Genomic DNA, 15,716 nt, shown 5'->3' with positions numbered 1-15,716 from the left:
CTTCCGGAGCGGGCCGGCCGAAGTCCGGGCGCTGCCGCCGCCCGGTGCCGGGGCCGGCGGGGTCTGGTACAGGCACTGCGGGGCTTCGCATTCCCGAGTACGTGTTCCCGGAGCCCCACGCGGGTACAGGCAGCATTTGCCATAAGCAACGATCAGTATATTTGCTTGTTTTCATCCTCTTGATTTCACCTTAATTCTCTAGAGGTCAGACCATGCTATGACGTACAGTAGTAGCGAGTTACCCACCCGTGGCTGGATAAAGGATAAAGGTGAGGCGCCTATGGCCATACGTATGTCCAAACTGTTGGCTGAGTAGATGCATGACTTGTGTGCACTCACGCTGCCCGAGCCTCAGAGGATGTGGTGAGGACACGGTGGGTTTGTGTTGTTGGTCTTGCCGTACAAAATCAGGTCAAGTGCATCTGTTAAATCAGGGCTCAGGCAAGGTCAGGTTCTCCAGTGTCTGTGCAGTACAAGGTCTGTGCGTCAAGTGATGAGATTCCTCACCTTTGTTTTCAGCATCACCAAATATAGTCATACTGAGGAACTTCAGCATCCAGATGGGATGATGAAGTCTCTGAATCAATCCCAGGATGTTACTGTCTCAACTCATAAAGCTCTTGGTCTCTGTTTGGACTAGAACTGGGATTGTGTATGTGGAAATTTGAGCTATACTGTGAACAAGACACTTTTCTTAGCCATTTGAGTTTGGGAAACATTGCTTTATTAGAAAAAAATATAGAACAATAGATAACAACCTTTTCAAATTTAATGAAACTCAGAAACTGCTCTGGGTCTCCCCCAGAAGTTACCTCTTGGTAACTTGCTACAGTTTTAGGATGCCCATTTATTCTTCCTTGTTGGTAGGATATGTTCTCTTTTCATTAGTCCCTATTATTTATCTTCATTTACATGAAGTAAAGACCAAAATTGACCAATTGTGTAACAAAACCTTTTTTAATAACACCATGTCTCTATCAACTAACCATTCCACCTATAAGGCGTGAGTGAGTCTGTTTTATTTGAGGAAGAACAGCTGACTTAATTGAGGCTACTTCCTTTGCTGATTCACCTCAGAAATGGGGAAGATATTAAGAATTACCCTCCTAACATTTAGTTCCCATTTCTGTCCCACCTATTGAGAGGCTACATTGAGAAATACAGACCCAAGTTAAGAGTTGGGAAGAGCTGAGCAGAGCAGTTTGTGTGCACAGAGCAGTGACTGAACTCCATGCATGATGTAGAACCTGATGAATGTGTGCAGAGCAGCTGTGTGGCCTTTGTGTCTGCCTTCAAACCCTCTCTGTGCTCCTTGCTTTTCAGGCTTGGGTCTTGTGGGCTAACGTGCCCTAAGATTGCCCAGCAATATTGATTTAATCACATAGCCATAAGCTTATTTCCCCAGAAGAATCTTTTTGCTGAGTAGGAATGTTGTCTTTTGGGGAGCTTTTCAGAGAAGGGGCTTGAAGAATTTCTTGTGTTTAGTTGAGAAAAATAAATGTTAAGAGGAGATTTGATGTTGTCTCACAGGAAGAGTAAATGGCATGGATATAGAATTGTTGTTTAAATGGAAGACAAATATGTGTTAAATGGTCAGTAATGAATTTAGACTGTAACTTAGAAGGATTGGAATTTTCAGTGCAATGAGGCCACGAGACAGTTTCCCTGTGCTGAGGGCAGGAAACCCATCCACTCAGAAAGAAGAGCTTGATGAGTTTATAAAAGTGCTTATGTGATGTAATTGCCTGGAATAGCAGGAGAGTAAGCTCCAGAAGCTTTCCAAATCTGTGTTTCTTTCATTGCTTGTTACATATTCTTATACATGCTTAGTCCATGTGTAATTTAAGGTACAGTTTACTGCATAGAATTATCCTTTATTGAATTAAAAAAACTAATTTCCTGTAGAGCATTTCAGGAGTGCTATAATCTTACTGACCATTAAGGACTTTACCCTTGTCACCACTATGAAAGGGTTGGCATCATTTTGTCTTGTGTGCAGAAATTAAAAACATCAACATTTCTGGTTACCTATATGAAGAAATTTAAGCCTTAATTTCCCAAGTGGTAAATACTGTATCAAAGACCTTAATTTCCAGGGTGGTAAATGCTTTATGCTACTTTGCAGGTAGAGAAGGTCCACCTCCCACTGACTTCAGATGCACCTACTCACATTCAGCATCTTAGCAGCTCACACCACAAATTACTCAATTGGGATGTGGGAGAAAAATAAGGAATAAATATAATGCAAATTCCTCAGACTTACATGTGAACTTTACAACAGAGTTAGAAAACAGTTTTCTAGAGCCCTCTGTTATTTGCTATGAGACTTTTCTTGCTTTTAGTCAGCAGAACCAGCCCCCTCCATCAAATGCTTTCCATCTCTACAGCAAAGGAGGTTGAGATGGTACAGGCAGGAGAGTCCTTCCTACTGTCTGTCCAACAGGTACATGGCAGGTCAAAGTGGCATCTCACCAAGCAAACATGAATATCATTCACAAGCACTGTGAATGAAGCTAAACACACGAGAACTCCCAAAACAGACTTCTGTCATGGGATTTACCCAGACTACCACTGAACAACAGTGTGAGTGAGCTCTTTGGATATGCAGCATGTTCCTGAACTATACCCAATAGTCCTGTCATGGGTAGCAGTAGAAAAACTTGCTCATTTTGTGTCCTGCCTTGAGTAGGATGGAGATTCTTTACAACTAGTCTTGTGTCTGTTCACTTCATGGCCAGAGAACATATTTTATGTTTATTAAGGCCCTGTGTTCTGGTGGTTAAGGACTTTTCTGTTTTGCTCCAATACTCTTCCTGTAATCTCCTCCTTATTATCAGCCCCCTAATTTACACTGCTATCCCATCTTACCCCTTCTGATTCCTGCCTTCTGCTTAGCTCCTGCCTGTACACTTGTTCTCCTGCTGTCATTCTTTCTGTGTCTGTACCCTCTGCCCTCCCTTTTTTGTTCCAACTGGGCAGAGAAGAAGACTTTCTTAGGAGGCCTAGATATTTAGCAGTCTTATATGAGAGCTGGAGTCTTAAGGAAATTCTGCAGGCAAATTTTAAGATGTCAGCCGAGGGTATTAAAATTGAGTTTTCTCTTGATGATTTCTATGTTTGGTTAATTTTTCATGAAACCAGTGTAAGACTTAGCTTCCATCTGGCCAATTTCTTGAGGAGTTTTAAGGTGCCACTCTGATGGTTACAGGTGTTGGAATTCTTTGATAATCAAATTGTAATAAAGTGTGTCATCCTGGACACAACTGGAATTCCCTCTGATTTTCTCTGTGAAAAACAGCTAAACCATTCTAGCTAAAACATGAAAAACATTCTAAGTGTGTTCATATAGACTGGTGTGTATTTAAGCCTTTGGAGAGGAACTAAACCAGTGGTCATGACTCTTCTAGATAAAACTTAAGTTTACTTAAATTCATTTATCTTGCACTTGGTTGGGGGACTTAGGAATGAAAGGATAAGATCTCTCGTTGCCCTTGTATTTTTTTCTCATATCTTAAAGGTGCTAGAGGGTGGCACGAGTGCTCTTATATTAAAAATAGAAAGTCATCCATGTAAGAGGCTAAAGCATCATCAAGTCCAGTTAAGTGACAAATAAATCTGAGTCAGTGGGATCAAGCTCTTTAAACAGTATCCTGATTCCATATTCTGTTTGTACTCTGCTGTGAGGAGGCCATGGGACTTCTAAAATTTTTGAAAATACTTTCATGGCTTGCTCACAGCTAATTGCTCCAGAAGACAAGCCTCTGAAGATTCTGATGAATGTGTAGCTGCTGCTGGGTGCTGTTTTATGCAAATAGTTTTCTTCTGCTGGGAGAAGAGGGATCTAGGAATACTCGGCTTAGGAAGGTGACTGTCAGCGTGGCAGGATGGTACTGAACCTCAGTTCTCCTGCTGAGTGCCATTTGTCTGGCTTAAGTGGCTTCAGGATAAGTGTATCTCCATGCTGGGACTAGTTTGGTCGTTGCTTGTGAAGGATGGTATTGATGAATATTGATATCTGCTGCAAGGTAAATGCTGCTGTAGTCTGATGTGCTGAGGCAGCTACTGATCATAGTTGATAGGAGTGTCTCAGCTTTTGTCTGACACTCTTCCCTCCTACCATTTCAGTAACTGATATTAGATTCCATGCCTTTTTTGGGAAGTGCAGTATACATAACCTATTGAACATGACAGGGTTTCTCTGTATCCTTTCCATCTGTGGCATGTGGTACTGGAGAGTGCAATAAGGCTCTGGGAAGCAGAGTCAAGCCTGTGTTACCTGGGTGAGCCATCTCCCTACCTCAGAGAGCTTTCCGTTCCTCCTGATGGGCCTGTGAGGGAGGGAAGGAGGATGCTGGCTAAACAGAACTGTTTTGTGCTGTTGGCATTGAAATGCAGCTTTGTCTGTTTTGGTCCTAAGCAGGTCCATTGAATCTCTTGTGAAGTAGATCCAAAGCCCTGGGACCTCACTGTGCTGCAGCTGTCAAGAGACACGTGTGGTGGAGTCCCATATGGGATTCCTCTCCAGGAATTCCCTGCACTGGTCTAGCTGGACATAAAGCTTTCGCAGGTTTCTGTGCGCTTCTCTTTTACTTTCACTGGCTCTGTCTTACAAGTGGGAGGACAGGAGCCAGCTGGAGTTCATGGTATCCCTCAATGTTGAGGGGTGTCCTTTTTTTATGGAAATGAAGCAAATAGTCTTTTAATGGCTTTTGTTTAGTTACATGCAACTTACTCTGCTAAAGGTTGATAAAAGGTCCCCTTTTGCATGAACAAATACAACTGGAAAAAGTCACTCAGATTGTCAAGTAAATTTTATCCTCCTATCTGAAGGTAACAGGAGGGCCCCTAGAATTAAGACAAATGTAGCTCATGTCCTTTTAATGGTGATTTGATTATTCTTTCATTACAAGTAACTAGTTCCCTTTTCTAATTATATGTCTTGCTTTTATCTAAGAAAAATTACTCAGTTTATGGAGTGGACCATTAAAATTGTTCATCCATTAACAGTTTATTGTAGTGCTATGAGATTAATGGTTTCAGAAAACATCTGTATTGCAATAGATTTGTATAGAATTTTGGCTCCTCTGTCGTTTTGCCAATGGTCATCCTTGACAAATGAGAAAGCAGGTAGTGAGGATGGATGTGCAAGGCAAAAATTATATGAAGAGGTCAGAGAGCACAAACACTGCACGCATTTAATGTGCCTTTTGGGGAGTGAGAGGTATTGGAAGGGAAAGGGACACTAGAGAATAAGACCAAAAGGCATAAAGATACCCTGGTTCTTGGAAAGGCTCCAGGTTTCCTAAAGATTCAGTGAATTCAGGGAGAGCTCTGTCTGTGTTTGACCTCTGCACTTCTTTTTTCTCTCTTCTTCTCTTTCCTCTGCAATTGCCCTAAGAGCATGTTATTCAAATGGAAGAAGGGGCAGCAGTCAGCCAAGCGACCCAGAGGGGACAGGAGAGGGGGCATTAGAATTGTAGTTGGGAGCATGACTTGAGAAAGCCTTGGTCCTGCAGGCAGGTCACTGCAGGCCACTCCTGTTAGTTTTGTGGCTAGGGCTAGGGATGCCAGCAGGCAAAGCTGGTGCAGAGAGGTAACAACTCTTACTGTATCAATTAACAGTTTGAAAAATAGACAAGCATTTGATCTGAAAGTACTAGTGTAGTTTCTCTGTATAATCTAAATGTACTTTTTTTGTGCTGTGTAATATAATATTAAAACTGATGAATGTCTGAAGGTCAAGTGTTCATCTATACAGGTAAACTGACTGGTAAAGGAATTGTGAATAGTTTTACCTGTAAACTATAAGTAAACTGGGGTAATTCCTTTCATGGAAACTCCATTCTATAAAGAAAGCCACTTTTATTCTGAAATACAGTGCATGCTAGGGGAGCAATAACAACAAACTATGATTATCAGACTATTCCCAGTGTACAGCAGCCATAAAAATAAAGTAAGGAAAGGGAGAAGACCAAAAAGATAGAGATAGAAAGAAGGCAGTCAAGTGGTTAAGTAGAGATACCTGTGGGAAGATGTAATATAACTATCCTTTCTCATCAATTTGTTCAAAGGTGAGATATTTTGGTTTTGAAGAGTTCATGTTCTTCCTTCAGCTCAATGTGGCAATAGGATGTGTATGTATTGAATTTTTCCATACTATTTCTAATGACAAGGTTCTTGGTTATGAGTTTAATTAGGACTCAGCACTGCTTTTCATGTACAAAAATCAGAAGTCTGAGGACTATGAAAAACACACATTAAATGTCTCACTATGATTATGTATCTGGTACACTATTAATAGTGATTTATATGTAGAATAAAATAATTCTTCTGTGGAAGAGGGTATAGCATATGCATATATATACATATTTTAGGCTGAAATGCCCTTTGACAAGCCAAGAACAGGGCACTATTAATACATCTTTAGTAAGTGAATTAATTTTGGCAGTTAACATACTGCATCTTTGCTTTACTGAAATATTTTATCACTGTTGTACTTGTCTGCCATCATTATAGGCAAGCTGCTTAATGATGGCCTGTGGTAATGCAAATTATATCACTTAATTACTTCATTAATGTTGTAGGAAGTTTCAGGTACACAGGGTGAGTGTCCATGGAGCTACAAGCAAGGAAAAAAGCTTCAGACGAGGGAAAGAAGTGGCTAAGTGTGGGGTTGCCTCCTGCATTGGTGGGTTGATCTTACCAGTGGGAGGTTTTGCCTTTTGGAAAAACCAAATGAGAGATGCAACCCCCCTTTCCCTATTTTCGTGTTGTACTGCGTATGAGAGAGCAGAGATTTCTGTTGAGGTGAAAAGCTGTGCTTGCATCATGGAGAGACATGCTGATGTTGGCAGATAAAGCCATTTCTGCAGCAGGAGATACACTTCTGAACAGGGAGATTCAGATGTGGTCCTGATCCATGGATGAGTACATGAGCAGTTTAGTCTGAAGGTGCTAGATGTTCACAGTGTTAACCATTAATGCTGGGAGGAGTTTTCACATCTAATTTCATGTGTTTGAATACCAGACTTCCAGGTAGAACACACAGAACAGCTGTAAGTAAATGCCAGTATTTATTTCATTCTGCTTCTTTATGGTGTTCCTCAAATTATTGTTGTTTGTGTAACCTTCAGTAAAGTATATTTGAATGTTCAGATGTTATATAGTTAGCATTGCTCCCCTTCTTCAGAACAGGCATTTCTATGAATTGGCCTTATTTCCTTTTTAAATACAATGTTTCTATACATCTTTACCTGAGCTTAAAGGCTATGCATAGATCATTAATATAATAAGATAATTAAGGTGAAAGTTTTGGAAATATAAAGGGAAATATAAAATGTTATATTAAATGTATCAAATATTTCATCTTTTTTTTTTCTACTGTCACCAATTATCACCTTTGTTAGCTATTTCATTCAAATGTTTTTCAGGAGGGATGGTATCTTACTTTCCTGGGTGTGATGTTGGAGGAGTACTGGTTGACCAGCTTGCTTTATTGTACCCATGCTACTGTCATCACAGCTAGGTAGGAAACAAATGTCCTGCTCTGTCAAACTCTTCAGGAATTCCTACCCTGAAGAAGAAGGTTGCCAAACTTTTCTCATGGAAAAAAAACCCATGCTTCTACAGTATGAATGAAAGTACCTCCATGCCATGAGCAGGGACATCTTTCACTAGACCTGGTTGTTTAAAGCCCCATCCAACTTGTCCTTTGGCACTTCCATGGATGGGGCATCCACAGCTTCTCTGGAAAATGCATACCAATGCTTCAATACCCTCATCATAAAAAATGTCTGTCTTCCTTATGTCTGATCTAAACTCTCAGTTTAAAACTGTTGTCCTGTTGCTCAGGCCCTGGTAAAAAGTCCTTCTCCATCTTTCTTGTAGTCCTCTGTATATACTGAAAGGCTGAAATAAGGCTTCTCTTACAGATAAAGAGAAGTGTGTATCCTGGAAATGTCAGATCTGTTTTCCAAGACATTGTTAGGATGCTCCACAGAAAGATAGACTTGGATTTTCTCTCCAGTAGATGTAGTTCCAAGTTACTGCATTTTTGAGCATAGTAGCCCCAGCATCTCTGTGTAGCCTGTGGAAAATATTTCCAGGGAATGATTCTTCCCATCTTACTGAGGTTCTGAAAGTGTCTGTTTCCAGATCCTTAAGCAACTAAATAAAATTAAATAGGCTGAACATAAGCCAAAGCCTACAAAAATGAGAACAATTTCATGAATAATGGCTGAAAATTACCCCTAATGGATCAATACAAATATTACATACTAATTATGAGCAGGTTATTGTTATGTGCTCAGAAAGCACATAAATGATCATCAGGCATGTATGAAGGGCCCAATTTCATACTGTATAAAATGGCATTTGTTAGGGGACTGAATTTTCTACATTTTCCCCTTTTGTGTCATACTTATATACTTTCATTCAAAGTCATACTTTTTTTCAGGTGGAGAGGAATATTCCTTATTTCTGATGCAATTGTTTTATTGTTACTCTTGGCACACATCCATTTAATTTGTTTGAAAGAACAGTAGTTGCAGGGCATGATAAGTAGAACGATTGTCATCAAGAGTCATTTAGTGTTCGCTTTCACAGAGCACAAGGTCCTTTTGATTCACTTTAAAAGGATAAGGCCTGATTTTTGTCTGGTGTAAATCAGAGAAAAATGCTGCCTGTTTTGAATATGTGTCTTTTGTATTTAATTAATTCCTTGAAGATTTTTTATTTTAGGATTTGTACCATCTCATTTAGTCTGTCCTTACTTTTGAAATTCTTCAGTTATACCTCTGTGGACTCTTATTTTCTCATATATCTCTGTGATGGGAGACTTGGTACTGGACACTGCTTGCAAGGTGAGACTATTGATTTAAACAGTGGTTTAGTGCTTTCAGGACTTTTCTCAGTACAATTCTTCCTGATATTCTGTCAGCTTTATAAAATGACACTGAACATGGTGCAAATGTTCTTATTTTGCTGACCACATCTATACCTAAATCATTTTGTCCTAGACTATACTTGATAACATGGCATTTCTTCTGTTTCATGTTGTCCATTCAACCAGCGTTTGTTAGGTCTGTATGAAGGTTTTCCACAACCTTGTCTCAGAGTTCTGTTTTGACTGTCAGATAAAATTGTGTCACTTGTAAACTTGCCCTATTCACACTCTTTTCCAGACCATTAAGTCAAGACATTGAGCACTAGCCTACATCTTTAGGCACCATGCAGTTTATCTGTAGCCTGAGTGAAAAGTAAAACCTGTATTCCCACCTTTTTGCTTGTATCAGTGACAATAGCACAACTTGATGCATCTGAGAAGGTGGCCAAACAAAACTTGTCCCCATAGACTTTAGCATTGTTTGAAGTTTGAACCAGTTTGGATAAAAAAACTATGCTGTGGGCAGCTGTGGTGGCATCAGTCTCAGAGCGGTTCCGAGAACCCTGTAGGAGTAGAAGGAGGGGAGCTCTCGGATGAGTGTTTCCTACAGCCTCAGAGCCAAGCACTTGTTAGCTGGGGTCAAAGCACCCTAGGCTGCCCCTGGCTGGCAGCTAAGCCTGTGGCTGGCAGTGAAGGGTGGGCCGGGGAAATGGGCACGTGTGGCTAAGGCTGTGCACCGCAGACTCCGTTGTGCTGGGATCCATGGAGGCACTCCACGTTTTCTCCTCTTCCTTCCATCAGTCTTTTAGTCATTACTGCAGAGATATATTTCTGTGCATAGCTTGTCAGTCAACATGCAGAAGGTAGTGTGGAAGTCCACAATCCCTGGAAACTGCTTTTTTTGCTATGTTATATTCCCAAATGATTGCCTGGCTCCAACTCAGCCATGGGCTTTGCACTTTTCTCATGCTGCTGAATTATTGATTCTGCTTCATTGCAAAAGAGCTCCTTAATGCCCATGTTGCAGCACAGGAGCCTGATGTGAGACATTCCCTTCTGTAGTTCATCTCATCCCTCAGACTCACATGGGCAACTTGCAGAGGGAATGGGTTGGGGTGAGGGAGAAGAGAATATATGAGCAGATGGGGAAAAATGGGATCAAATATCAAAACATCAGGATAGGAGCCCCAGCTGAGAAAATGGGAACAAAAAGACGTGTTTCATTAGTTGGAAGGAGATGGCTATGTCTAGTCCAATTTGGCAAAGAAGATCCACATTAGTTTTCCACATTTTGCTATGGCAGCTTCTGAGGGAGTTGTTCCTGCAAGCCTGCCTCCCCTCTCAGGTTTGCCTTTAATTATGAGCAGCAGAAGTATGCTGATGGAAGGCAGTACAGGGGATGTTGGAAGGCTCTGTGCTTGTTCACTGAAGCATGAGAACAAATTCTGTGCACATTTCAAGACAGGAGCATGTCTGGTTGCCTACATCTGCCTCAGATTCTGCAGTCCTCCTACCTTACAATTCACTCAAGCTGCCTGTGCAAGTTCAGCCTAAACCTAAGTGCTAGTCCCTTTGTATCTGCCTCTTTCCCTCCACCAAAACAGCCTCAGAACCTCTTGAGCCTGAATTTGTCTTTGTTCAACAAAAAAAATCCCCAGTTCCTTAGAATATCCCAGCAAGATCCCCATAAGACTTTTAGTACTAGCACAATAACATTTTTACTGGTGAAAATAACTCATACCTCTTGGCATCAAACTTTTTCAGCCCTGCATCACATTAGCAAGGGATGATTGTGCTTATGTAGAAATAGAAGGTGTTCCTAGTTGGCTACTAAATTACAGGCTTCTAAGTTTTTAGCAGAAATTCTGGTGTTAATCCCCTAAATACATTACTTTATACTCCATGATCCTCAGTTTAGTCTGTCTGTTTTAGCTTACCTGTGCAATACTCTGATCTTCCTCTGCATTGACCCAGCCTTTGAATCTTGTGATATGCTCTTGTTTCTTTAGCATGTTTTCATTTTCTTGTGCCAAGGTTGTTAATGAAAGTATTAAATAAGATCAGTTCCAAGGTCCCAAGCTTGAAGAAGCTTTAATTGGATGTGCAGGGTACATTTTGTAGATAAACAAAGGACACAGCGGAGATCCTCATGGGAGAAAATCAGCCTAATCCTGATGTCTTCTGTAGAGTTATTCTGCTTATTCAGAGGATGCTGCTTCATTTCAGTCTTTTGTCCTGCACACAGATAGCAAAACAGCCCACTATCCTATGGCCTGGATAGCTTTATAAGGACTATGAAATATGATTTGGATGAATCATGATTGAATGGACAGCACTGATGTTGAGGTGGAAGTAGGACAGAAATACTCTTGCAGCAACTTTGTAAGGGAAGAACAAGCAAGAGGGTATTGTGTAGATGTGGGAAAAGGCAGAGGATACACAAGCCAAAAGCCCTGAGTAGACAGAAGAGGAGCCTCACAGAAATGCTGTACATTCTTGGGGCCATCAAGTCAGAAATGCATTGTGCTCCTGGCGTGGCTCAAACAGCCACTTGTGAACTACAGATAAGTCTATATAAACCACTAGTCAAGTATATTGCATATCTTCTTGTGTATGGAATACTATTGTCATGATTCATGTGTACCTTTTACCTTATTTTATGTGCGGAATTAATTGCACTTTCTGTGGAAAGGAAATACATTTTTAGTGGGGTTTTTTAAAATTAAATAGCGGGGAGCACATAGAGTAAACACTAAGCAAAACTACATTACTCAGCATCTGAAAAGCAGTTAGGAGCATTAAAACCATGAGCTTCAGGAAAATTATCTGCCCCTCCAGGGTCCCCCAAAGCTGTTGTGCTATCGGGTATCAGCCCTTTCCCCACACTCTTCTGTCTCCTCTTTATCACACTGATGATCTAGGGATGTGCAAAGGAGAAAACCAAGAAATTACTTTCCAATTTACAGACATTAACCCAGTGCAGTTGTCCTTTAGCCTCTTCCTCAGGTTTAGGTCTTCTTTCTCACAGACTCTGTCCAGACCTAAAGAAATCTGAAGCTACAAGGATTTCATCTTTCCAAATTCTTCCTTGTCCCCTGAGTCTAAAGGCAGTGCTTTTCTGGTAACTCAAGGAGAAATTTATTAAACATGGCATGGATTCCTAGATAGCCAGGGAAAGAGCAGAGGGTAGAAGGCTGTTACCTGGGAGAGGCTTCAGGGGTTGTGTGTGTCTCCATTAGGAGGGTTGATGGCTGCTTTTGGTATGGGGTAGCCAAGTGCACGAGAGGCAGATTAGTAAGTGGGCATGTGTAGGGCTGCCCTCAGTTTGAAGGATCTCATTTTCAAACTTGTTGCAAGCAGGCAAAACTGGATTTTTTAAAATGAGGATAAGGACAGAGGAGGAAAAATACATCCTATTCCTCCAGAACACCAGGCCCTAGGCACAAGCACACTCCCTCCCAGTCTGAGCACCACCAGAGACCTGTGTCAATGAACAATCTTCATGCTAAGGACAGCACTACTTTTGGTATAAGTTAATTTGTTCCAGCAGTTCAGTATAAAGTACACTGCAAAACTACAAGAAAGCTGCAGAGAATTCCCTATAGCAACGCTCAGAATTGCTTTCCTTTAGCAAGTGTCTGAATAGCCTGACCTCAGCAATTTCCCTCATAATAATGATTTATACTGGCTCAGAACTGAGGGCACCAATTAAACCGTAAGCCAGCAACGCATCTCTAGAAGTTTTCTTCCTCTGTTTACAGTAAGCACTTTTAGAATAAGAACTTTACCTTCCAACTGCTGTAGTTTTCCTTTAGCTGTGAATTTTTTTGACTGATGTAATAATGCCCTGTATCACCTGGGCAGTCAGCTCAGTGGAGGAGGAGGCAACACATTTCATCAACAATCTGGACAAGGGGATTGAGTGCATCCTCAGACAGTTCAAAGATGGCATCCAGTTGGGTGGGAGTGTGAATCTGCTGGAGGGCAGGAAGGCTCTGCAGAGGGATCTAGAGGGATCTAGACAGGCTGGATCAATGGGCTGAGGCCAATGGAATGAGGGTCAACAAGATGAAGTGCTGGCTCCTGCCTGCACTTGGGTCCCAGCAACTCTATGCATTGCTACAGGCTGGAGGCAGAGTGGCTGGAAGGCTTCTCTAGTGAAAAGGACCTGGGGGTGTTGGTTGGGAGCAGCTGAACATGGGGCCAGAGTGGCCAAGAAGACCAATGACATCCTGACCTATATCAGGAATAGTGCAATGGGACACCTTCCACTAGACCAGATTAATCACAGCCCTTTCCAACCTGGCCTTGAACACCTTCAGGGATGAGGTGTCCACAGTTTCTCTGAACAACCTGTTCCAGTGTCCCATCCTTTGGAATAGTACCTTCCCTATCTACAACGTAGAGAGATGTTCCAGCTGGGGCTCAGAACCAGAGTGCAGTCAGGTCTTGGTAACAGTGTACTGTAGTAGGCCCTGGTACCATCCTTGATGTCTTGCTCTATTTATTTATTTCTGTCACAGTCAGGGTCCTAACTCTCCCTCTATCACTCATCTGCTTTTTTTTTCCCTGCACTAAGCAGTTGCTAGGGGTTTGGCCAAGAGGCAGGCTTCTCAAGAGGCCATCAGTTCCAGACTTCAGTATGGGATTGTGGTGGTAAATCAGCTTGCCACCAGCACTTTGCTCTTTGCCAAAATGCAAGAGGGCAGGTAATGGCTGCAGAAAAAACCAGGCATCTAGCAAAATATGTTAGGATATCAGTAAAAGAATATGGGATATTTTCAGAAAAAGGATCCACTTCTTGTCATCCTGAAAGGGTTAAGCTCCCCTAACAGGTTACTGAATCTGCCTGCAAAATGGCTTTAAATCTTTGCCAGTTTGCAGTAAAAAACAAACATGAACTGCAGGAGTAAGCCTAGTTAACACTATTCTACAAGCTGTCCTACAAGGATCCATGGAGAAGGCAAGGATGGCATTCTTCCTTCAGTGGCACTGGTCTCCCTCTTGTCTCAGAAGGCCAAAAGGGAGGTGGAAAAACTCATGGCTCCTTGACTTGAAATACACCTGGCTGCGCAGTGCTGCCCTTTCCATTCCTGTACTCTTGTTTTAGCTGTAGTTCACTGTTGTACCAGTCCTCAGGCTGAAGCAGATCTCTGAGTGCACTGGAGTAGGAGTTGCCATTCCCAGCTGGACATGGCTGTCATTGTTTATTGTGTACTGATGCTGTTAAAGCAAGTTTGTGAAATGCACTGCACATAACTATAGTAGAGGAAAAGTATTGTGCTTGAATATCTGTACAACTGTTAACAAGTAAAAGAAAAGGGGGAAATATAGTAGAGGTGGCCTTTGAGTCCTAGCAAAATGCATGTATTGTACTTGAATATCTCTGTATAGGCTTTGCCCCAGGAAGTCCCGGTTGTCCTTGATGGGCTGCAGCTGTGATGGCCTTAATTGGGCTGCAGCTGTAACCAGTGAAGATGACTGGGATAAAAGGGGGTGGGTTAGCCAGTTAGGGTGGGGTCTTGGTGGGGCTCTGAGCTGAGAGAGAATAGCATGCAGAAGAAGGAGTCAGTGAAGATCTGCAGCCATGAGACTACACTGAAGAGGTATGGGCTTTAGAAATCTGATAATATCATTATGGGACTCTAGAGAAATAACAGAACAACAACACATAACTCCTGTCTCTGACACCCATCTAGCTGGAGTCAGGCATGGAAAGAAAAAGACAAAAGTCACTGTGTTGGGTCATCCCTTATAGTAGGAGATCACTCTTCTTCCATTTTGTCACATTGTTTACATTCTTTCACAGTCAGGGTTGGGTCTGGAGGAGAACTAACCAGATCACAAGCCTCCTGCAAAGCCACAAGCTTGAGGCACAGGGATAGATGTTAGTTAATGTTAACCTGCAGGAGAACAGGGAGTGTGCCTCATGGAGCATCTTGCTCTTTCCATTGAAGGATTAGGAATCTGTTTCTACAAGGAAAGGGAACAAATACCCTCTCTTCATCTCTATTGCCTTTCAGGGATGGGGAGAGGAAAGGTTTCCTTCCCCTGGTGAAAAAGTCAGGACCAGCAGTAGATTTGGTCCCTGAACTCAGGACATCACATTATCTACTTCCCTGGGTGAATTTTACCATTCATGTGTCCCAAAATCTGGACAGACACTTCCTAGCACACTTCCAGAAGGATGTGACACGTGTTAAGGTACACTAAAGACAGTGTGCCTTGTTTGTACAGTAATTAGCTCATCCCCATTTTGATTATTAGGCAAGCTTTCACTGCCTAATATTTGGGAGAAGCTTAGTTCCTATGATATTGCAGGTATACATCTGCCAGGATGGATCTGCTGTGAATGATGTTTGCTTTCAAGCATTTGTCCTTTGAAGCATTGTCCAAAGCAGACACTTGCTTTGTAATGCCTGGCAAAAAATCACTTGAGAAACCATCCCAACCTGCTTTAAGCCAGCTTCTGAGCTGAAAGGAGGAATATGGCCACAACAGTGCATCCCATTGTCAGAGAAAATAAAGAGGGAATTGTTGCTTTTTTCCTGCTCAAAGAAAGTGAAGTGAAACAGGCACCTCACAGTTTTTGGTGTCAACCTAAATGAATAGAGAAATTAGGGCCATAAAGTAATCTGGACTTTATACTGAAATCTGATCTCTGTCAAAGCATTTCAAGGATGTGCATCATGCCTGTAAAGGGCATTATAATTATGGCAACTGAACCTGCACTCTAATTTGTGTTGCCCTTGTCATAAAGTACCCTGACAATTCTCCTTCTGTTGTCATTCTGCATCCTGAGAGATGCTGAGCTCCCATTAAAGGTTGAAGT

Source organism: Molothrus ater, chromosome 3 (genome assembly GCF_012460135.2).
Source record: "Molothrus ater isolate BHLD 08-10-18 breed brown headed cowbird chromosome 3, BPBGC_Mater_1.1, whole genome shotgun sequence".
NCBI classification, from domain to species: domain Eukaryota; kingdom Metazoa; phylum Chordata; class Aves; order Passeriformes; family Icteridae; genus Molothrus; species Molothrus ater.
The sequence above is the reverse complement of the archived record's forward strand: the minus strand, read 5'-3'. Positions refer to the sequence as shown.